Genomic DNA, 26,085 nt, shown 5'->3' with positions numbered 1-26,085 from the left:
TGTTTAATGTGCTTTATCTAAGTTCATAATGTGTTGTGGCATGACATTTTTTTTTTTTCAATTAGACATTTAATTGCTATGTAATAAAATTCATAACATAAAAAGAAATAAAACTTTCCCGTGGGATTAATTTCCTTCTCTTTGGTTATCTGCACTTTTTCAGAATGCCTCTCCCTTCTACACGGGACAGCACCAGCCACTTTGCTTACAGTGCTACCTCTTCAAGTATGATCTTAATTTTATGCCTTAGTGGCAACTAACCATATGAAAAACAGTAACAAGAAGAAACTTGTTTGAAAATGGCATGACTTGTATCACAAGAAAGCCTGAATGAACAAAGCAAAGCAGGATTCTGCTGAAGAATATCACCATCAATCGAGTAATCCAGGGAGGTATTTTGATAAAGTGAGATCATTGAAGGATTGATTTCATAAGAACATGTGGCTTGCAAAAGAAATGCAAACTTTAGTACTTTTGAGGCTGCAAAAGACTTTCTTGTACTTCATATTCAAGACCTCATATTTTTCCATTCACAAACATTTGCTTTTCACAGTGCTTTCAATGCAGGCCCTTTTGTTCCTTTCTTTCTCTGTGCACCCGCCATGATATTTATAAAAAGTAACAATATAGACATTTGTGTTATAAGTGCTGTTACTACACACATATATGTGCATGCATTTGGAGTATTATGTTGAAACAATGACAGTAGTGGAAAATTTCTGGAGATAGTATGGTTTTTATGAGGAGAAACATTTGCTTTACGGACACAGTAATGTACTTAAATAAATTGTTTCCTATATTGTTGCTAGTTGTTTACTTTGACACTGAGTTTGAAAATATTCATTTTAACATTAAGGAACCTGAGATGATTACATACAACATGATTTATTCCAAATCTCTGATATTTGTTGGTAGCCCATTGTTGATCTTATCATTCAGATTTTAAAATATCTGATCAGGGATTTTTTCTGCTCCAATAGTTTTAATTTTGCAGGCCACTGGACCTTAATGTGAGCTAATCTCTTTACCTATTTTGTGGGGAAAAAAAATCCAAGAAGGTTTTTTTTGTTTAAAATAACGAGTTTATGTGCATGCACAGTAGTTACTGACATTTCATAAAGTTCATATTGCTGTTCTGTACATCTCAAATGTCTACATCTGGGCAACAGGGGAGAAAAAAAACACTTTGAAAATACAGCCTGAATGAGACGTTAGGTTAATACAGGAGTGAGTCCATTTTAATAGCACAATTTTTTCTTTATTGCACTGTACTTCAAAGAGACTTGAACATAATTGGTTTGCATTTTCTTCTTCTTTTACCCTAATAAAGTCCTTTCCAAGGATATTCTGCCATGGAAAGTAAATATATCCTTTCTTGTACTATAGAGAAGCTACAGAAAGAGTTGCTGTAGGAGAAGTGGGTGATGTACGGCCAGCGAATCCTGAAGATAAGAGGAAAGTCAGTGTATTAATGCCAATAAAGCTGTTTAAAAACATAGAAAATGGAAACTATCAAGTGCAAGAGTATCAGAAAAACATACTGTGGTGTTAGATATAAGGTATGGTCTATATCTGGAATCTTTACTCAGCTCTTACTTCTACATAGCTGTCCGTTAAGTTTCTGAGAGTTGTGCTTGAGCCTAGTCTTGAGGTCTGTGTTCAGCATCATGAAGACATAATGTATATTATTTTTTCTTAGATGCTTTAAATTTGTCTGTATTTAGCTTCATTTGCCAAGTTTTTGCCAACTGACACAGATTTTTTTAGGTCTTTCTGGAGTTCTTTGTCACTGATGTAACATTTTACTCAAAATGTTATGATTTGCAAACGTGAGATTTCTTGGTATAGTCATTTCCCTGGGTCATTGATGAAGATGTGCAATAAAACTGGTCCACCTACCTGTCCTTGCTGGTATTTCAGTATAGATTTATCTTTATTCTGAAAAGTGGCTAGTAAGACTTACCCTTTGCTATCCTTTAACCACCTTTCATAAAGGAACCTTTCTTCCAACTTGTTTGAATTCTATTTCTGTAATTGGCAAAAAAAAAAAAAAAAAAAAGTCAGAGATGTTTGAATATAGAAAACTTTCCAGACTTTTGTAAGAAAATTGATGTATATCTAATGCAAATAGCTATTGCAAATTCCAAAGATTTTAGGTTGTTGGGGTATTTTGGTTCATTTTTATCAAAAGCTATAATCTTGGCAATCTTCCTAGAAGACCAAAATAGCAACAAAAGTTTCCTATGTTTAAAGCAGTTGCCAGAAAAGAAATGCATGGAATTTCATACTTTTACTTGAAATGCACCATATGTCCTCTAATACCTATGCACAATAGGGTGCAAGTTTAATGATTTGCTTTTTGTGCCCCTGTTGTTGTTAGGTATTAGAGGACATATGGCATGGTGCAGCCCTAATAGTGATTTTTCTTGTTTTGATGGTTATCTGATAACATTACTTCAGTGATGATATGGTTGAGCAAATTCATTCATATGACAATAAAAACAGCATAATCAGTTCAAAGAGTATAACTTTAGACACCACAGTGAATGCTGCATTTATTATGCTTAAAATTGTTGTCATAGTTCAGCATTCATCGTTGAAGGAGTAGCTGGTTCTTTCCCTTTCAAAATCTTCCCTTCTTGTCTCTCCTTTTACATGTATGCTTGGTCCACAAGTAAGCATCTAGCACCACATTTCTTTCCCTGGTGTGTAATCCTCTGTTCTCCCTCTCTTCCTCAAGCCCCTGAGTTACATTACTTTCAGTATCTACTTTCTTTTTTATGTACTAAGCCTCTAAGCCTGACTGAGCTCAGATTTTTTTTATTTTTTATTTTTTTTACTTTTGGAATCTGTGGTTAGCCAAATGATACAATCATTTAAAATAATTATTTTTCAGATATTAACAAACTATGTATGCACCAGGTACTGTAAAACATGACAAAGAAAACACATTGGTATAAATATATAACAAAGGATTTGAACAAGCAAAGTCAGACTGCTCTGTACACATTCCTTACTGTTGTAATGTCATTCCCAGCTAGTATATGAAATGCATTGCTAAAGATGATAAAAAAGCATGTACTCTATTTAAAATAAATAAATATATAAATGTATAAAGCCCAGTATTAGTCCATGCAGACCAAGCAATTTTTTGTTGCTGTTCTTCAGGCAAGATGAATTTGCCATGTGTTTCAGAGGACATATGGTATCTAAGTAATTCATACTGCACCAACCTCCTAAACAGATTAAAACATTTCTTCTTGCATGACAAAAGATGACACTGTTTCTCTGGCTGGTAGTCTAAGGGAACATTATTAACACGCAGCAGTAGAAAACTGAATCAACACTTAATATTTCACCAGTACACAAAACAGACACCAGTTTTGCCCAGAGTCATGATTTTATTGTGAATCTTGTAGCAGTTACATTTTTACTTAGGGTACTAGTTCTTGGACTTCAAATAAATTATAATCTCAGTTTGTATCTATTTTATGAATATGTGGCTGTCTTTTCCATGAGCACTGAACCATGATCTCAATACCTCTGAAAAGCTCAACATGTAGAAAGAAAAGAACCACTGTTTTATATACATATATATTTTCCCCTATGTTATTTGCTACAGTTTAATATCTGCAGAAGGAATGTTTCAAAATCTTTTAGTTTTGGGAATGTCATCACTGTGTTGAATCACTGTTACAAATCAATAATATCTTAAAATTAAAAAGAAAACATCAATTACTTCAAAATGATCATAATCTACAAAAGAAAAAAGAAAAAAAAAAACTCGAGAGAGAACAAATATTGAAATCTCTAAAATGTCTATTGTCACTGCTTCTTTTGCTTGATGACATAGATTCAAGAGTGGCATTAATGTTTGTACCCATCTTTTCAATTTTTCCTTTAGAGTGAATTCTGGAAATAGCTATTCTAAGGGATATAGAAATGCTAGGAAAACAAAGCAAAACAAAACAAAACAAAAACTCTGTACAAGTATCCTACATTTGACATCAAATCTTTTAGGTGGAAGTTGCCAAATGGTTAGCTCAACGTGGAGAACTTGCATTCTTAGAAGTGCTTATGGTTGCCTGCCCATGTCCCAGTAAGCACTGGGAGTAGATAACAGTGTAGAAAGCCTCCCAAATGAGCCATGAAGATTGATAAAATACAATCTCAAGTAGCTGCTGGCACCTCCCTGTCAAGCTTACTAATGAGTGCTACATTACTGCTAGAGTCAACTGTCACATTATCTCGAGGCTAATAAACGAATACTATGACAAACAATACACAAACAAAAAGGAGCTGATGGAGGATCTTTCCTTTTAATTCCACCTCTGCATGTTCATAAGACACAATCAAATGGTTGGCAGAGAAGATTTTCCTGTTGCAGGAGGAAGATTTTACTGTTCACTGATTTATGCATTTATTTACTTTTAGTTATTGGCAATAGAAGCCAGTAAGTAAAAATCTTGCAGTTTATTATTATTATTATTAATACTACTACTAATAATAATAACTTACATCCAACCGATTTGGGAAAGTCATCTATTTCCAAAACCAATTTTCATGCTTCTCTCAGGTCCCTGGTTCTAGTGATGACAGGAATCAGAAACGCCAAATCTCAGGACAAAAATCCTAGCTGAGGTATTCCCCACACTAAAAAAAAAGAAAAAATAAATAAATAAAAGATTATTACCTATAAAAACTGGGTCACAGAAAAATTAATTCCCAAAGATCCAGGTAAGATGGCAAGATACTTGTGTAACCTTAATTCAGCAACTTTGCTGAGGGTCATTATATAGCTTGAACATTGGCAATTCTCAAAGTTCTTCTGAACTTTCTTCCAGCTAAAATGGAATAAAATGTATTTGTGTAATATCAAATATTAAAGAAAATTAAACTAAAAATGTTCTAAGTAGCTGTCAACTACCTATTTTGCCACATCTCTGGAACTCAACAGTGCTAATTTTTGAAGTTATTAATTTTGAGAATACTTTATCTTGTGTTTTTCATTGTGCTCAGATTGTATAATAGAGAAGCTCCAAATTTATTTTAAAATTCTCTAAGTATGCAATTTCCCGTTTTATTTATTTAATTATTTATAAGGAAAGGAAAACAACAACAACAAATGAACAAAGCCAGAAAAGACATCATACAAAACCATAAGGACAATTTCTGTCACGATAGGAGGCTCAGGATATTTAGATCCACTTCTCTGAAGAGTGAAACCAAGTTCTTCTTTCTTGAGAATTAAACTCCAGTGGGCGTGAGATCTGTTTTCTCAGTCATGTAGCCATGTCCCATAAAATCAAGGGACTCAATTCAAGTTGCAACTCAGTAACTCTTTGAAGCTCTGGAGAGAAGTAGCCTGTAGTGCTTACAAGCATTTCTTCACCATTCTTGGTAATATTCATCCACCATTCGCCTCCTGCTTTGCCTCTGTCAGTTCTTTCTCTGCTATTCCTATTAAACTGTCCTTCCTTTGTCCACCTCTGCACAAGTTCCCTCCAGCCTGCCCTTTTACAGTTCCTGTTCTCTCTCTTCTACATTGATTCAAACCACTTCTGACGTTTGAAAATGTTCGCTTATTTGTTAGAGAAACAATATGACCTTCCGTAAGGATAACTTTAAATGTTAAATGCGTATTAAAAAGACTGGCTTTTTCTGATACATCCATCAAGAGTGGTCCATCCCCACATCCACGTAAGCACTAGAAGTAATTAGGCTTGCTTTATCCCAGTAAACACCACTTCCTTTCCAAGGTATATGTTTACAAATATTTCTTTTGTGTACTTACCAGATACAACTCTGAATTGTCTGAAGACCTTTAAGAATTCACACTGGGCAAGAAATATATGGATGTTGCTTTTACTAGTTTTGTTATTTGTTTGTTTTTTCATTGTCAGGTGAGACCTACTCTGGTTTAGGAAGTTAAGTTAAGAAATTCAGTTGCAATTATCACAGATAACAATTTTCAGGTACAGATTTATCTTTTTTCAGATCACTTGGATCTGAAAAAAAAAAAAAAAAAAAAAAAAAAAGGAATTTGAACAGTAAGTAAGTTCACAGAAGGTACCAAAGATGTAAAAGGATTTATGTTACTGACACCCCTTTACCCCCTTACCACAGGAAGAAAAGTTTAGTGTAAGAGAGTAATTCGAAATGTTATAGCATGAAGTATCTGCAGAAAGCATTATTAAACCTTCAACTCATACCTTGCAAACCTGAACAGAACCTGAACGCACTGCTTAAACTTACAAAACAGCACGTTGTGTAATGACACATCACAAGCAATGTTACAGTGAAATAGAGATGCTTTAATATATGTAAATCACTTCACTGATGTGTAATAACAAGAGGCCCCCTCCTAAATCCAGACTTTCTTCCCCAGTCGAAGTCTAGTGAACTGTATTCTAAAACTGAAATGGAATAATGTGTTATGAGTCATGCATGTAACAACATTGCACGTATCGTGGTGCGGCTTTCCCCTGACTCAGTGCATGAGAGGAAAACTCCCCTCACATACTAATAGATAAAGTTCTTACTTTAGAGATAGGGGATTTTTTTTTCTGCATAGTAATTAATACAGCTTTGTATTTCTGCATCCTTAGATGTTGGGAAGTTCAGGCTATTTATAGCGGTTACTTATAGCGGTTATTTATAGCGATTTATGGACTCAAATGATTTCCTCTAAACTTACGTATATTTTGCCTCAAGTGTAAGTCAGTTATAGCTCAGTATAAGTCATATTGTTTTAAACTTCTGTCTTAAGTCACCATGATGCTATTCCCAAGCAGTAATTCTCTTTCAGGTCTCAAATATCCATGTAAACTTCTAGATCACAATCCAGTTCCTACCAACTGTATGACAAAAGAGTTTGTAACAGAGGTTTGTATGAACATGTTTGCTGGAACCTTCAGCATGATAAAACTTGCTCCCTTTCCTCTAAGGAAAAGACAAAGCCACCATTTTCTTCCTCCAAAGCACATTGTCCAAAACTGTAGTCAGGCACATTTTGTGGAACAGTGTGAAACATTACCATTGCTCTAGAAATTATTCCAGCCCTTCATTTTTCAGCAATTCTGTTTTTCAAAAAGAGTACATGTACTATAATAAATAAACAGATATTTGCATAAAATATGTGAACAGCAAAACAGAACTTAGTACATTTTCTGTCTGGAGATCTTGTTTTTGATTTAAAAACAGAACAAAACAAACAAACAAACAACAAAACAAAAATAAAATGCATGAAAGCTAGGCAGCTTCTGTAAAAAAGCAACAAGAAATAGTACTGCTGGCTATCTCTGCTTTGTTTTTATGTCCTGCAGAGAGTGACATCTGTGTGCAAATTAACAACAGATTTGTGTAAGCTAGCTGTGAATGCAATATTTGAAAAAATAAATAAAAATAGAAACTTACCCATAAAATGATTAACGTAACAATGAAGTAATTTAATTCAATTTTGAAACACTCATACTACCTTCCTGGTGTATATATTGCTAACAAATCAAAGTATTAATTAGTGCCAAATCAAAGCAGTATGTTTGATTAGAATGGGTGGCTCCTACAAGTTTAATACTTGGGTGTTTAATGGCTACATTAAGTTGTGCAGGACAGAACGAGTGTGTCTTTAAAGCAAAACAGCTGGTGTTAAGGACCTGATGTACACAGAAATGTTTTGGTGGGATTTTATTTTCTACCTGTACTAATCTGGTCCACAAGGTGAACAGAAATTGGTAATGGAGCTCATTAGTGACTCCTAGACCACTTCTCTAGGGCTGGTTTCATTCAAAAGGGAATACAATTCATACTCTCTAAAGCTACTCTGCAATACTAACCACAATATGGAAAGCGGGAACAATCACAATACTGACTTTATTCCTCATCTGAATTAAAACATTAATGTAGTTACATCTACTAATTTCAGACAGCTCAAAGTGCTGTCTATCCACAGAACCAGAAAAAAAAATAATTAAAAAAAACTATTTCTTCAAGAATTAGGACTGAGAATGTATTTTTCTTCAAAACACTAATAACTTTTTGTATTTGTGTTTTAGAAACTCCTCAAAAGCTAGAAATCCAGGATGTCAACGTGTATTAAACACAGAAGTGGTCCTTGGAGTAGGAACTGGGAAGTAGTCCCATCCTATCGCTCAGCTAAGGTCCTGCCCACCACACCAGGGAATTCTGTTCCCCTTTCCACTCAGTAAAAAAATGTAATCATTGATGTAACAAAGGTCTTCAGCTAGAGAACTTGTAAATACCTCTGCATAGTCCATCATCTCACTTAACCCGGACCAACTAAAATCTAGTAATCTTAAGAGGGATTCAGTGTCCTAAATATGAGAGTCTATTGCCATTTGAAATGTCTTAGAGGCACGAAGGTGTATAGGACTAGCAGGAGTAACAGATTCACAGGAGACCTGCACCCTTCTCAAGTGGTACACAGAGGCCTGAAGAGCTCTCCTCTAGGCACCTGAAGTGATGTTAAATACCTGGGAGTTGTTTTATTATGAGTTGCATTGGCCTCTCAGTCTCTCTGCTGTCTTAGTTGTTGACAAGGAGAGCAAGATGGGTAACTCAGAAGAGAGATGCAACACCTGTTGATGACTGAAGTTCCGGGCAGAAATGTCCTCCACAGCTTGTCAAACAGTCCCCCACTGGAGGGGACATTTATTGCATTCACTATGGCAGATACCTGATTTGCACTTTGATCTCCCATGGTCTTTGAGTGTTTTAGCCTTTGAACTATTACAATAATGGCACCAAGTCCACTGGCTGCATTTTTAAAAGAACATGGAGCAGAAGCTACTGCTGTACATTTTTGTAGGAACTGAACTTTGCCCATCAAAAATATCCACTGACACATGCCCCTGGAAAAGACAAAGTAAAAAAAAAAAAAAAAACAATTTAGTTATTCCCAAGAAAAATATGAAACAGATACAGCCTATCCTGACAAAAGTGAGGCTGCCAAAGCCAAAACCAGAACGGGAAGCCCTAGCAAGCCTTCTCTACCAAAATCAAAGACACTACTCTAAGTAAGAATGCACTTCTTCAAGACTCTTAGAGTTAGACAGCAAGCAGATGTGAGCAGGACCAGGATAGCACAGGTTTCTGACTGAAGTGACTAACTTTCACATGCTTCCCTTTTTTAGATTTGCAGTTTAAATCACTCCTCATTTAATTCCCATATATACCTATGCAATACCACAGGTGTATACATGAATGTACCAGATATAATGCACAATATTGCTCCTAAATCCCATCTTTACTGACCCTCCTACCTCCAGTGTTCTAGCTTTATACATTATCTTGCATTTTACTTACTGACCTTTCCTGTTATGTTTCTTAACTATCTTCCCTTTTTATTTTCCCCTTCATGATTAGCGGCAAAATAGCAATTTAGATGGGAGTCCTTTTTGAAAGTGTACCTTCTGTTTAAAATATCTGAGCCTTTGATAATTATTAATACACACACAGCAGCAAAGGGTTTGCTTTATTCACGATGTCATGGTACAGCTATTAATGATGTTCAAAGGACTGAAAATTACCATTTCGGATGTGTCCAGAGCAGTAAACTGGTAAACAAGCCTGCAGTTAGTGCTATGGATGATTTGAATCAACAAGGGTGAAAAGATTTGGTTACTCTGTGTATTAGTGTTAATAGGAATAGATTATAGAGGAATATTTGTGATGTGACCTTCTGTGCACTAATTGAAATAGTATTCAGAGTCAGCAGTAGAGTAATCAAGTTAAACACTGAATCATAAATCATCATGAAAAGTGCTGTCACAACTTAGCCATTAATGCCCTGTATTGCTGGGCAGCCTTACGAAAATATCTGCTATGCCGATCTTTAGGTTAATAGGAACAGAAATGGCATTTAAAGACTATTTGGATCAAATCTGCTCTGAGGTTGAAAGTGTTACTCTGTTAATTTACTGGTAATTTGAAGCGATGTAGTTAGGGTTGGAAGCAACACAGCTGAGCCCCATATAGCTAAACAAAAGGTGGTAGGAATTCATCTAATATTTATTTAATTGCTATAAAATGCAATACTGACACAATGTTAATACATATGTGTACTTTCCCTTTGTCCATCAGATAGCATTTGGTATGGAAGTCAAAATCAAAACACATAGAAATGAAGCTCCATTTTACAGCTACGTTACTAAACGTTCAAGAAGAGATTCCTATGTCTTTTATACATAGATAGCAAAATCTGATTTTACTGTTATTATGAAAGATAAGGGACTTTTTAACAAAAGGTTTGTATAAAACAAAGCACTTCTGCATTATTTTTTAAATGCAGAGTTCTTTTAATCTTGTATTTGCAAGAAGGAGAAGTAAAGCTTACCTTCCAGAAGCACAGAGAAATGGGGTTTCCAAAGGCAGTAAATTTCTTTAGAGTAATTTTGTGATGCAGGTTTGATCAAAATAATAAGCATTAAAAAAAGTCACAGCTGGAATGATGTATACTTCTTTTAATAAAGACCTATGTCTCAACACTGGCAAAGCTTGTGCTAATTTGATTCGTTACTCATCAGATTACTTAGACAACTAGATGCATAATGTTTGGGGGGCATCTATTTATCATGATTTGCTTCAAATACTGTTAATTAACATTAACATAAATTATACCAGGCATCTGGTACAAAGGAATTCATTTTAAACAACAAGTAAAACCAGTCCTTTAAAAATTTCATAGATACTTAACTTCAAGGAAGCATCAAAATGTACATTCATGTGTCAAATGCAGCTATAAAATCTTAAAATCTGGAAGCAACAATATTTTATGCACAACTACTTTTCATGAAAAATTAAAAAGTATAGTTTTCTGTAAAATTTATCTATTCACAGACAAAGCAGAGTGTTGGTGGTGTTTTTTTTTTTTTTAAATTTAGTGATGGATTGTAAAATGAACACAAGCGTTCAGCTAACTCCAGTTCACTTTCCTACATTTCTTTTTTTTTTTATTGTCATGTGCCTGTGAATTTCTCCACATTGCTGAGTTTACATTCTGTGTTCTAGTTTACCAGTATAAATTAGATTGATGTTATCCCAGAATTTCCCTAAGCAAACTGACAGCAATATTTAGTCATAGAATCCTAGGAGTTTGTCTTTTTAGTGATAAATGATAAAGAAAAGAAATTGAAAGAGCTACAAAAGTATAAAGACGTACAATTTATTTCTAAGCACAAAATGACTGCAAACAACTTCTAAATAGAACTGCCATAAAATCTGTCTGAGTTTGCAAGGACCTGTCATTGCTTTGTGCATAGCTCTGGGAGATATTCATAGCTGATTTATTCTGAAGTGCGGAAGGGTGTTGGAATTAGGCATATTTTCAACATTCAGATCCCAGGTACAATACTACAAAGGAGAGATATGGTGTTACCTCATGTAACTAGCTAACTTTCTGAGATCTAACCTAAGCTCTAAAGCCAAAGATGAAAAACAGGCACTTCAAGGAAAAGATTCATTCACTTACCCTAGGATGGACTGAGTTGCCCTACCGAAGTGTCTAAATTAACTACAGATGGTCACATATAAGAAAAATAAGTCAGACTTGTCATCCCAAGATGTCAATTTTGTCATCCAGGACAGCTAGAGTGAAATTTGGTTGCTTTAACACAAGTGCATAATAGCATCTGAGAGAGGAAACCCCAAACATCTGCAACTGTCTGGGCTGACAGATGCAGTACAGAAGCCATGATCTGTGTGAACAGCAGCTTTAGGCAGGGGAGATACTGCAGGGCATCTCACATGACATTAGATTACTCTGACTAAGCAATTAAATCATGCCCCTACTTGGGCGTGATGAATTCCACCCATAAATTTGAAACAGATTTCATGCAAACAGGTGTGACTGCATACTACGTGAACAATTACATGAACTCAGAATTGTTGGGAGAGTAAAATGAAACCTAAACATGGATGTCTACCTTTTTCACTAAGCTAAGTTATTAACTGGTTCACAAGTCAAGGTTCCAACTGCCCAAAATTATAAGCAAAGTGATCCTGTATTCTTTTGCCACATTTTTCTTTACTTTTCTCTATTCTTTGAAAGATAACTTTAAACACCTCTTATTTTTGTATTTTTATTTTTTTAGCACCTGGTCATGTGAAGGAAAAAAAAATGTTTAAGTTTTGTTTCATTTAAGATGAAATCTTCCAGTATTTGTTTAACAAATGTTTACGAAATGTTCCAGGACACTGTCTAAAAAGCCAAACAGCTGTTTCCAATTTGTATACATTGTAAGCCTAAATAAAATACCCAGAAACAGCTTCTTCCCTCATAGAACATAAATTTCAAAGCGCTAGCTTCATCTGAAAATCTTCTTGGTATTTCTGATACATATTCATTTAGTGCCATGAAACTGTATTTCAATACTAAATTTTGACCACACACACACACAAAAAAAAAGAAAAAAAAATAAAATTTTGAAACCTCACTATAACCTGTTCCTTAGTATAACCTTGCTGCAGAGAATTCCTGTATTTGCTTTATGATAAAAATACTTGCAGACAATGAGAAATCAATGTTTGTAACAGTTTTACAGGTCCTGGCAACAGCAACACACCCCTTCATCCTGAGATCCAGCTCAACTGGTAAATGAAACAAAACAGACTTAACACAAACATAAACTTCAAGGTAAGCTAATTTCCACGGTCTTAATTGCTGTTAAGGTCTTTCTGCAAGACGATTTTTGTCTCATGATATGATCCTTTCCACCCAGAAGGTCTCTTACCATCTGGACAATATTAACAAACTATACTTGATACAGTACAATATACTTACACACACACACATATATATAACTTTAAGTAATAGGAGATTCCAAGCAATTTATTTCACAGAGTTTTATGAGAAATTACAATTTATTGCCTTTTCTGGATATGTTCATTTTTAGCTGTTATTGCCAAATTCAGCCTCAGTATAAAAGGGTATAATTCTATTGAAGTCAGTGGTGGTATATCAGTGCTGTATATTCCCTAGCTGGACAATGAAGCAGTAAATAACCAAATACATCAAAAATAAAAATTGATTACTCTATTTTATAGTCTCTTAGAGTGAATAAGTTTATGATTTAAAACCATGTCATAATAACACCATGCTGGGAGGAAATCAGAGAGAGAATGCAACATAATGGGCCAAATCTAGTTCTCAGCTAGAACAATTACATTAACTTCTGCAAAACTGTGCCCATTTAAGAGTTTGTTTTAAAAACAAGGGGATAATGTTATTGGTTTGCTTTCTTGCTTGCCTGTGGAATGGGAATTCAGTATATGCTTTAAATTTAAACAATATTCTTAACAAAAATTGATTAATAAAAAGAACAAGTTATAATAGTATTTTGCATTGTTATAAACATGCATGTTGTAATATGCACATTACAAGCATTTTGTGTATTTTGAGTACTCATGTCAGAAGATCAGAATCACTCTGGGAACACTTTGAAATGATACCTAGATCTCTTGGCAGAGAGGAGCCATGGACAGAAAAAGTAAGTAGCATATCCAGAACAAACACTAGGTCTTCAGAAGTACAGAAGGTGGAGAGTTGCCGTCCAGTAATGACATTTGTGATCCCTAAGTGCCCATGGTGATTTTTTATTGTTTAGTTGTGCTATTTCATGGATACTGCTTTTACTACTGTCCTTCAATTCTGATCATTTTATTTATTCATTATTGTATTTATTGCATTTAATAATATTCACATTCTTTGTGTTTGTTTAGTACTCCACTGTCCATGACATTAGATAGGTTTGGTAGAGCAAGAGCCAATGCATGGCCTCAAAGACTTTGAAAATTGCTCTAAATTATTCACAGAGTTCTAACTGGAAATCATTCTTACATATTTATGCTTACATAAGTGTATGTATTTCTGAACATAAATAAAAACAAAATAAATAAAAAGTCAATGCAATACAGATTACGCAGTGTAGCTCAATGTTCTGTTTTGCTTTAATCTTATATAAATCCAGCTTGCACAAATTTAGCAGGTGTTTTTAAATTAATATATATAAATGTAAATCATATATTATTATGCACACACAAATTACATTTTCACACAATGTTCAGTTTACCTTATTTGATGCTGAAAAATATGTAATTTCATTCTAGGTAATGATAAAGTAAAAGAAGGAAAAGATATATATGTTCATTTAAATTGTTAAAAGCTGATTTTTTTAGGTCTGAATTAAGTCTAGTTAAATTAAATCTAGTAGTGACCCTGTCTTGCACAGTATAATTCCCTGAAACTTCTAAGTCAGTCAATGATAAGAGGCTGATCTAAATGCTTCCACTGCATTAATCAAATACCAGGTCTAATTAAAAGAGCCATGCACAAAGCTTTTTCAAAATGTTGCTCAGGTATTGCAATAATTTCTGATCACCCAAGCCTGGAAGACAAATAATTAGAGCTGCCAGAGCATTCTGATGAGTGATGTCAGCATCTCCAAGTGACCTTCCCTCCACTAATTAATTTTCATCTTAAGAAAAGAGACCCTGTTGTTGCACATTATTAATTGAGTTCACTAAAAGATGCGCCTGATTAATTTTTGTTGATAATACTTGTCATTCTGTGCAGCGGCTGTAATCATTCTATTGGGTTTTATTTTTTTAAGTTGATCTAGGTCTTTTACAATGTGACTGATACAGTATCTTCCATACAGAATTCCGTGCATAAGGGCATAGTCTATAATGTGAGTACACAGTTTTCATTGTTGTTGATAGTTTAGGTCAAGTGGAACTTCTATGTCTAGTTTGCTAACTTATTTTCAGTTGAATTAATAGAAATTTTTCCCCACTGCCTCCTTCAGTTTCCCAGTTTAAGGGTTTCTCACCTTCTTCCCATCTCTCACCTATCTTTGATCATCCTGCTAGACAAAGACAGTGTTGCTGGCTCAGAGAAAATACCCCAGAAACCCAACAACTGGTAATGCCGTGGTGGTCCAAGACAAAAAGTTTTGATCAGATAGATGAATGACATCTGAGACTTGTCCACATCAATATCATGCGATTGATCTCAAGCAGAGCTCTCTCAAGTAATGGTCAAGTGTGTTTTGTCAGACTCAAGGGACTTTGCCCATCAGTACAAAAATAGTCACTTTGGGGTTTTTGGTATGGCACAGGAAGAGAGGAGATGTATTGGCACATGGATGGAAGTCATACTGCAACATCAAGGACAATTTCATATATTAATTTAGACGTGGTTACAGAAGCAGAAATTGATATTGATTTCTGGATCTTCCAAAATAACTGAAAAAAAAAGCTATGGATGCATGACCAGATCTGCCATTTTCTGATCTCAATGCATTGGTTTCTCCAAAATTTGGATCTCTTAAACTCTTCTGCTCATTTACTTATCTAGTTCATACAGATAAGTGTTTGTAAGACAAGGGGGAGATGAACACAACAAGCTCTTGAAAAGTTTCTTTCACTGCCTTAGATTGGGCTTCAAAGATTCATATGCCCAATTCATATAGACCAACCCCATGGACTTCTGTACATGAAGAGAGAGCCATGCACTTGAACATGTTGAAGATCTTAAATGCTCATGAATCCCATACCTATAATGAACACAGCTGAGCATGATGATGTGTAATAATAAGCAGTACATTACCACGGAATTTTCAGGAGGTGAAACTGATTTTCTGTTGAACAATCTTAAAATGTATATGCAATGTAAGTCATGAAAATATACATATTTTTCCCTACTTTGAAGAGTATTTTAATCATGTTTTAATCAAGACAGCAGTGATTACCAATTTATCAAATATCAGTTTAACAACAAAGATTATGGAAATTTTCCACAAGCTGGTGAACAAAATATGATTAAAAGAGTTCTTCAGAGCACTGTGATGAAAATATGCATAACTCTATTCTTCAGATATGTTCTAGCACATGAAGGGATCGACATATTGTAAAAGCCGTAGGCTATCTAGACAGGAAAAAAGGGGAGAGTGTGTTATAAATTGCAGTAAAAATAATTATTTTACAACAGATTCGAAGGTCTCTCTTCTTGTGTATTCAAGCCTGGGTAACATTTCTGCACCTCAGACTGTGAGGAAAGCAACAATGTACCTTTACTTATTTTGCAAACCTTCTTTATTGAGCAGTCTGGTTCCAAAGTTTGATTGATAGGTAGGTAATAACATTATCTGAATGTGGGGAAATGTTTGATGCCTTGGAAAATTTTAAGTCACTATGTGTACTTCAAAACTAGCATTGAATTTTAAATCTGTGGTTACTCTTTTCCTAAAATCTTCCTCAATGAGAATGTTAGTTTCTTCTTTCTCTTTTGGTACCCCAAAAGCACTATTCCTACTGTTGCAATAACAACTTTGATTTCGCATTAAAGAAGATATTGATAAATGAGCAAAGATGTTAGTTATTGGTTTCATCTCATTTCCTTTTGCTTTCCTTTCTTTGGTTAGACACACAAACACAGATTGCAACCATTAGATTGCTTTTGCTACAACAAGTCTCTTTTCTCAGGTTTTCTTTGATATCTTCTTCAAATAGATTCTTAAAACACAGCTAAGCTATTTGCCACAAGACCTGAAAAGGAGAGGGACGGAAAAAAATAATGTTTTGCTGCTTGTATTCTTAAATCCTTCAGATACTGTCAGAATGGAAACATACATAGAGAGGACAAAATTATTTTGATATAATATTTTGAGCTTTACAGAATTTATGGAAAAGATTGATAAAACCTTTAAACTATTAAAAATAATTACCTAATATATAAAATATATCATTGATGAATAAAATGGTTAATGCAATAAAATTGACTTTATTTTAAAATAATCTTCTTTATAATATACATATATATCTGGTGATATGATCACCAGGAGGAAGAAATATGTTCAGTAATCCGCAGATTCATCCTGAAGTGAACGCACAAGCACACACACATACATGCATGCACACTGGCATACCCACATGCTCTAGCTTACTCAATAAGCTCTGGAAAAATAGATGCTTTTCTTGGCACTTCTAAGGGATAGTATTTCCCCTGAGATAAATACTGACTGTGTATGAAACAAAGGAAAAAATGGGAAAATGCAATCACTACATACAAGCAATAGATTTATCTAGTGTAATAAGTTGTTCTTCCTCCATCCTCTGTGCCTTAGGCCAATGCTAACACTACTGTTAAGCCAAAGTAAGTCCAAGCTCTTGCAGCAAAGGCTGTAATCTCCCCTTCCTTCTTTTTCTCTCCCTGAATAATCAAGAACCAAGTGGCTGCAGGATGAGCTGTTTCACTGCATGCTGATCCAGTGTAAAACAAAATCTTAAAAATAAAAATAATATAAAAACCTGTTCTCCCAGCTTGCTGAACCAATTCCTTCTGCAGAAACACAGTCATTTGATTCAATTAAATAAAACAGTAGAAGCCCATGACATGGTCAGGGCCAGGGGAAAAAGACTATCCCTTTCAGAGAGAGCCTGACATTACAATGTGAGATCGCAATCAGTTTTGTCTTCTGCTTGTGTAAATATCACTGAGTAATGTTTCTTTCACAACAAAACTACATTCTGTTCTCCCCTTGGACACCCTAGCTGGTAAATTTCCAACCCAGCTACTAGTTTCAAGAAAACCTTTGCCTGATTTTGTAAAGGGAAATCTGGGATGGAACTAGGCTCCCAGCTGTAACCACCTACTTTAAGCATCTATGTATAAACCAGGAGTCAGATCTCCCAATATATTCTCAGGAGTAAAAAGACTTGATTTGTTTTCTTAAACAAAATGCTTGTGGACACCATACAAAGCCCACGACAACTGCTTGGGATTGGTAGATGTGGAATACGACCTATGGGAGACCCATACACTTCTGGAGAGACAGCCAAGGACTGCTGGAATATCTTAGGTTGTCTCAGATGCCATTAGATATCATTGCTGAGTGATATCTAATGATATTGATATATCATTAATATCATCATAAATATTGACTGTAGTGATAGTTTGGCTGGTTTACATAGTAGCTCAGACATCTCACTCCTGTTTAACTACATTTAGCTATCAACTTGTGAGCTGAATTCACTCCCCTGTTGCCAGCTCCAAACTCTCACTTTATGTGCCACCTACTCTAATCAAAATGTCAGTTTTGTATAATGCAATGAAGTCATATAACACTGCCACCATCTAGCTCAGTTTTTATATTTTGCATCTCCAGAACTGCTGGGTACAAGCCTGTTATAAGTTAGCACTGTCTCTGCTTTGCCATTTCTCAATGTCTTTAGCTACAACACCACCACTGCTTTTGCTGTTTTAGTCTTTTACAGCTGTTGGTCAGTAGCCTGATACACAGATCTTTCCTTCCCATTCCTCCGGCTTCACTGTATTTCCCCAGAATTAAAGCTGGAAGGTCAGTATAAGTAATCTGCTTTCAAGGGTTAAAGAAACTACAACCCCATCAGCTTGCAGACACCATTTATCAGCCGAAATATCCACTTATTTACTCCTGTGCAAAGTGACACATTAGTTTAAACCACTGTACCTCACGTTTACTTCCCACTGAGAGGAACCCAGAGTACCTCCATGTAATTTCACTTGATTAAGTGGAAAAGGAAAAAAAAAAAAATCTGTACAGACCACAAGATGGCCTGGCAAAATAAAAAAAAATGTTCAGTCTCTCCCATTGTGCCTTGCCAATAGTCTCCTCGTCTTGTGAGATGGTCAGTTTTTATTTCAGTTTCCAAAAGAAAGGTCTAACTAAACTGCATATTGTCATCCTCAGTCTCTCATCCTCTGGGACTTCTCATTCCCTAGACTCATAGATGCTTGGAGCCACTGGAATTTTCAGTCAAATTTGATCTAAAAGAGGTAGTTCTGGAAACATTAATTTCCTAATCAGTATTACAGCTTGCACTAAAAAACAAAACAAAACAAAAGTTTATAAGGGGAACTTATCCTCCTTGAACACTAGACAGCCCACATTGGAGATAACTGCAAGGATGGCTCCAACCACAAGAGAAGCAGTCAGGAGAGCTCTCAGGCTACTGGGTCCCAGAAAATCCAGTCAGGAGCCATAGATCTGTAGAAAATTAGCTTCATGAGGTTTGCCCTGACTCCACCTGCAGATACTCTTAATACCACATCTCAACTACCTTATTTGTGCAGTCCTTCTGATTGTGGTGGAATTGTTCACATTTTCAGATGGGTGAGGCCAGCAGGGTTTGACTTACTGGTGATGGGTTTTGTTTTGCATTACTGAAAGAACGACTTCAGCTTGTTGTAGACTGACTAACAGAGAAATGTGTCAAGTGACAACTTTTGTCTGCAGCTGACCTGGGCTGATTGAAACAATGAGTTATGGATGAGAAACTTGGCTGTCTATTACAGATCCCCTGAGTCTTCCAGTCCTTCAAATAGTCTCCAACATTAGCACTAATCTATCTTTTGTCAATGACACACAATGATGAAGTCTTATTATTATTGTAGACTTCCAATTTAGGATATTCTGAGAGTCATCTTTGTGTGTAACTTTATGCCAGTTGTGCATGTACACACAGTATATGTGTAATTGTTTTGGATGATATAAGCTCCCATCAGAAAGAAGATAAGCTGAAATTACCAATTGTGCTTTCATCAATGACCTCTTATTAGGCTCAAGAGTCACTGGGTTAAATGTCAATGATCTGATGTCTACCCTGTAGCAAAGCAATCTCTTCATTCACAGAATATCTACTATTAGACCAAGTACAAATCAGAGCAACTGTTTTCCCATTTATGAGATTTATACAGCCATTTAAAGAATTTTTTCTTGTGAAACCACTGATAATATCATCTCAGTAGTAAAGTGAATGGTGTGGAGTAAATTTCCTCCAAGCCAGGCACAAGTTTTGTGTGTCAGCAGAAACTTACATGTGCTGGCTTACAATGTGCTGGCTTATAGAAATGAAGATAGATATAGGCATATTAAACCTGTCTTTTTCCAAACTATGAATCAAATCTCCTATCAAACTTTTAGGTTACCTTGGAAGGGGGAGAAAGGAAAATAGCATTAAACCAAACCAAACCAAACCAACAAAAAACAAGTCTAAGCAGTCCCATCAGAACTGAAGAAGGACTTTGTAATACCTCTGTCCAGTTATCTTTATTTCAGAGCTATTCTTACAAGGTCCCAAAGATAAAAGAGGAGGCCAGACCTGCCAGCAAACTCTAAAATGGTTTGACCAACCAGCTGATGATTCCCATTCCCTCTAGAGCCAGTTCCCTTTCTCCTGCTGATCACTGCCCCACAACTATGAGACTCCTGCGGCTCATCATGTCTACCCTCCTACTTAGAAATAGAAAAATGTGCCCTGCCGGTGACCTTCTGCACTCCTGTCTTTGCTCTCCTTCTGACTGGGGTGCGTGCAGTGGTGCCTGTGACCCCCTACTCTTTTTTGTTTTCATTTAGCTCTCTCCCAGAGATGTTATGAGAAACAGAGGGCATGACGTGTCTGACATCCTGAACTGCCTCTGCTCCTCTACCTTTAAGGATCACATTGTCAAGTCAACAATGGCTCTGCTGGCCATTCTTTTGCTCCCTGGGATACAGTCCCATTTGAATTTCTTGCATTCATGAGCTTCCTATTACTTGCTCTCCAAAGTTCATCATAGACAGAACTTTTTCCATTCTCAGTCTGGGAGATATTAATCTTGTTTCCCAGAGTAAGTGAGCTCACCCATTACCATATAATATAGTTCCTCTCCTGGGCACAATAGATAAATATTCCCAACATTTCTTTTAAAGCTAATGATGAAAATATGTTAGAGTAGAGTCAACTAACATTCAACAACAGTCTCATTAAGGTCTCAGTGTGGAGATGGAAGAGGAAGGTGGGGAGAGAGTGTTAAAAAATTGGTATAAATAATTAAAGGTTCCAACCATGTCCCTTGTGCCATATAATGTTTTGTCACTCATTATGTTGTAATCATAGGCATGAAGAACAAGCTAGTCTACACAAACTAGGATTGCAGCCATGAGAAGAAAAGGTCTTTAATTAGCTGCAGCTCTAACTTTTAACTATTGAGAATAATATAAGGATTCTATCGATCTGATGTAAAAACATATTTCCTTCTCCACTCCTGCTGCTTCTGTGTGCTGTGGGTGTTCACAATGTTCGTTTTCATACCAGTTTCATTTTCCAATTGATTTCCATTTGTTTCATTTTCTCTTGACATATCAGAAGTCATCAATCACATAATTAAAAGGAGCTGCAAAATAATGATTAATTACTATCCAGCGCAAAGGAATGTGAAATCTCCACAACAATTGAATATGCTCTGTGAAGGGGTGAATACCTCTCCAAGAAACAGGCATAACTGGTTATGCCAGCTTCACCCATTTCAGTGTTCAGACAGTGTTTAGAGGGTTATTTTTCTGATGATAAATTTTACTTCAAAGTTCCAAAGTGAAATCATCAAAAGCAAGGAAATTAATTCTAAATATATATATATTAAAAAAATAAATAAAAAAAAAGTATTTTCTTCATTTGGCATCTTTATTTTTAATGAGTTTTTAATTACATAATTACACCGTATAGTTCCACTGGAAAAATTGCCCCATTTGGTCTACAAGATGGACAATGCTTTATGAATGAGACAGTTTTTCTGTGTTCTGTTAGCCTCATATATCAGAACACAGTCCAAAGCCTCATCTAGTAAGTAACATCCAAGCCCCACCTCAAAAACATTTCACTGATAGGATTTGTTTTTATGACAAATCTAAAAAGTGTCAGAATACCTCACAAATATTTATGGATGCATGCATGTTTACAACACTTTGGTGAGTAGGAATGCAATCTGCATTTTGAATTGTTTTCTCCACAGAAACACAGTGTCTGCTTTATTTCGGATGGTCCTTTTGATGGCAAGTGCAAAGAACGGCCTTCCTTCATAATGCCACAGCTGCATTCTTTAGGTCTGCACATTTTCAGTAGTCAAAGATGGAGCAGAACTGACACAATTCCCCGACAGCACATGTTTATTATTATTACTAATGTAGCATTTGTAGTAAATGATAAATCTGTTGTAAAACAAAAAGTACATTTTGAAGATCCTAAAAAGCCACAAAACGTGACTCATTCTTTTCCAAATGTCAACTCCCATCATCACTTACTGACATAAGACATCAGTCCACTGAAATTGTAAGATTGTTATCTTAGGCAATGTATTAAAGTATTATACTAAACTATAAATAAAAATTCACTCTCTGGGTTCTTAAAGATGTCCAAACTTTTTCTTCTCTGACATGCCAGACAAACTGGCTTCTGGTTAAAGAACAGCCCAGCAAATTTAAGTCTGGTATAATAATCAATTGTAACTAAGCATTGAAAAAAAAAAAAAAAAAAAGAAATATGGAAACAATAGCATTTGTTGGAGTGAAGCATGAGTTTAATAATGCCTATAAATAAAAACTTCATCCAGGAAAAATTAGAGGCTTCTGAAAGGCATTTAATCTTCTACGATTCCATGATTCCATGGAAGTATGTGAAAATATTCTCTGAATAGACTATTTAACAAAGTTCAGCCAGACACCTAGGTCCAGTTACGTTAAAATACAGAATCTTCAGGACTGAACTAAATGGCAGAGCCAGGATATAATGAATCTCGCCTCATCCCACAATCCAAGATGCTTCATTAATTAGCATTTTCAGTCCACTACCCATGACTATGCTGTTAATTTTACAGGTTTCTGAGTAACTCCTCTGCATCATTTGTGGATAGTAGTGTATCTTCTGGTGAGACACAGACTTAAAAATGTTTTTGTAACCCAGAATTTGCAGGAGAACCCACTGCTCTCAACTCAGAAGACATCTTTTTCTTTTACAAACAATACCGGATATTAAAATCACAGAACTTAAAAGTTCTGCAACTGTGGCAAAGCAAACACTGATGTTTACATCTGTGTTGGAATTACTTTTGCAACTCAGAGAAGCAAAAGGAAGATCTATTCCATATACATAAAAGGTAGCAATACGCTTCCAAGACTCATAGAGAAGGTGATGAGGAAACCAGTGTGTTTGTCCAGGATGCCAAAAAGCTTTGCTGTGCTTCTAGATATCCAATTTCATAACACAGTATTGATTTCAATAGTGTCCTGCTAATAAATAAATGCAAAATGCATAACTAAATTCACTTCCTTAATTATCAGCACAGTCACTAGAACCATTTTTGTAAACTCAACTTACATTTAGTATATAAAACACGACCCTTAAACATTGCCTAAGTAATATCACTTTAATTTTACTAATACTGCCCCAGTAGCAGTGTTCAAGCTCACAGAATGATCTGTACATTAACTATCATACAAACACCTATAGCTGTTTGTTCCAGAGTAGCTTTATCAGCTCTGATGTCGCCAGTCTGGAGATGTCATTTTACATAGTCATCATCTTCTGATCCAGACAATCTCATTAAGCTTCAAGAGTTTGTTATAGCTGATCCATCTTATATTTCGATTTTATCTATAGCGCAAATGGCATTTTGGTATATTCCTTGTTTGCAAACAGATGATGAATTTTGAGCTGTTCATTGTTTGAACAATTCAAAACAAACAAAAACTCTCAACACAAATAACTAAATAACTTCCTGAAGGTATGGTATATTAGTTTTCTTACAAATGTACTATAAACATGAATAATAGAAGATGTACATATAAGTGATGTTTTTTCAAGTTTCATTATGTTTTCAATCTAATTTTTATATTCCCATGGATATTTTCATATTGAAAACCAAATACCAGGTATGCAATCTGAATTTTTCATCTAAATGAATGACTGTGTAATCTAAATTAATTTCACTTATATAATGACCATCTTTTTGCTATTGTTATGCATTTATAGTAATACTGTAGGATAATGTGTCAATCTACTAATTTAATATTTTTTTTTTTTTTAATTTTGTGGACTGCATTAAAATCTGCCCATAAAGGGTAGAGTCTAATTACAGCTACAGCACTATAAATTTGAGGCAATCATCTGAGTGTCTGTGAAGTTTAACTGTTTAACACTTTTACTGAGTATCCTATATGTTTGCAAGAAATGATCCCAATTACAATAATAAGGAATGCAATATCAATAAAACATGGCAAGAATTGAGACAAGCCCAGATGCTTAAAGCTCATTTCTCCTCTTCCCAGTACAAGCAGATCATTAGAAAACTCAGAGAGTCAGTGCCACAATTTTATCTCATGCATCAACTCTCTGATTAAAACATATGTATGGGTTTTGGCATCTGACTCAAGTAAGGCCATTCTTGAATCTTCATAGAGGGAACACAAGCACCATGGGGTGAATATACAAGAGAGAATGGGAAATGACATGATCCATCCAGTAGAGGGGAATGGGGCAAGGAAGTATAGCCTAAAATGGAAGGGTCACATTAACTCCAAAAGTCCTATGTGGATCTATGCAATGAGAGACAACCTATACGCCTTTTAGTAGGGCAGAATTTGAAAGAATGCACTGCACAGGGTTCCTCATTATTCATTAGGGCTGAATCCCCATTCTTTCTCCTTTATATGCCTTCCTGAATCTGCCCCACAGTCTTTTACAGGGAAATAACAATAAACTCTCTTATCAACAGCTTGTTGTAGCAGATACAATACATGGGGTACTGAGATCAAAAAGAGCATGAAAAGCATTTCTGCCAACATCATACAAAATATTGAACATCTGCTATATCTGGGATCCTGGGAGTTGTAATTATAATTTTTGAAATCTGCACACAAGAGTTATAAATATTAGAACTGTAGCCTGTGAAAACCATGAAATATTTAAGTTGTTTGGCAGGCTTAAGAAAAACTCGTAAACTTAATTTAAGCAGCCAAACACTGTATTTTTACAGATTTTACATCTTTCATGTCGTTAGTCATATAAATTAAAGCAACCATAGAGCAGCACAGAAGTTGCAACAGCGAGTCCTGTGGGTAAAAAAAAAGGTCAGCTTGAGATTTAAGACTTTCACCAACACTTCACCTTTCCACTTACACTGTATTTCAATTCTTGTATTGAATTTGTCATAGGTATTTTTAAGGCATCCATTATCTTATTGTCTATTAAGTTCCAGTTGTGTTCTTGATGCTGTATGCATGTATAAAGGCAATGGGCTGGATTCACCACTTATTTGGCATGAGTCTAGCAATGCAAAGTAGTGCGTTACTCACCCTATTAAGCCTGTCTGTTCAGGTCAATGGATCCTCTGAGCTATCAGTGAGACACTCAAGAGTCTTGCCCACCATTACTGCTCTGAAGTAGGAGACAAGTATATCCAAACTGTGATTTAAACTTGAGGCAAAGCCGGTAGCTTACAAAGACCAGTGATGAAAAGCACTGAAGACGGAGCCTAGATAGTTTGGTAGGACAAAAGAATAAGGTACTGCCACACACAAAGGGTATCATGAACCAGAACAACATGATAAGATAGGGAGACGAGAAGAAAGGGAAGTAAGAAACATAAAGTTGTGCAGTGGGCTTGTCAGTTTGTTACTTTATTGGGCTTGTCAGTTTGTTATCTTCTAAACTTGTTCAGACACATCAAAAATGTGCTGAATGAAGATGAGTAAAACAATAACCAAGATTAGAGTAGTAAATGCAACAGCCAAATTCACAGAAGCTGAAGTATGAAAAGACCCAAAGGCAAAATCTCATTTGTACACTGTCTGCTCCACCTGCTAGATAGCCATATGTTACTAGTGAAGATATTGTTCTGCAAAAGGATTCAGGGATCACCAAATGCGCCACCAAAAGTGAAGTAAAATGTTAATTTAAAATAAAGAAAAGAACATAAGGATGAGGGGCACAATTTTGCTCTCCATAAATCCACTATTCGTCAGAGAATGCCATTCTCTGGACAAGAAACTCATCTGACATCAGAGATGTTACAATGGATTACTGTAGGGGAAACAAGGGAGAATGTACCTCAGGGGGCACAAATATATACAACATGTTCACAGAAATTCTCCTTTGAACTACTGAACTATGAGTAAACAGACAAATACATCCCCACCTTGACTTATCTAATAAAACATGTATCAAAGTGCCAGATGCCATGGGACTATGAGATGTTAGGGTAGCTATTAGTTAATT

The 26,085-nt window shown here is 35.5% G+C and overlaps 1 long non-coding RNA gene across 2 annotated transcripts; it reads right to left on the bottom strand.

Annotated features, from left to right (window-relative positions):
* Positions 1-942: 942 nt before the first annotated feature.
* Positions 943-26,050, bottom strand: LOC125184696 (uncharacterized). Of its 2 annotated transcripts, none has more exons than XR_007169050.2 (3): positions 25,164-26,050; positions 1,964-2,028; positions 943-1,442 (listed from the first exon to the last, which is right to left on the bottom strand). It is a non-coding gene; the product is annotated as an uncharacterized lncRNA (long non-coding RNA). The 2 variants fall into 2 exon arrangements; XR_010827466.1 differs by lacking the exon at positions 25,164-26,050 and adding an exon at positions 4,519-4,820.
* Between the last annotated feature and the right edge of the window lie 35 nt (positions 26,051-26,085).

The sequence above is a fragment of the Anser cygnoides genome, chromosome 1 (genome assembly GCF_040182565.1).
Source record: "Anser cygnoides isolate HZ-2024a breed goose chromosome 1, Taihu_goose_T2T_genome, whole genome shotgun sequence".
NCBI lineage: Eukaryota > Metazoa > Chordata > Aves > Anseriformes > Anatidae > Anser > Anser cygnoides.
Note: the sequence above shows the minus strand (reverse complement) of the source record. Positions and strands in the feature narration are given on the sequence as shown.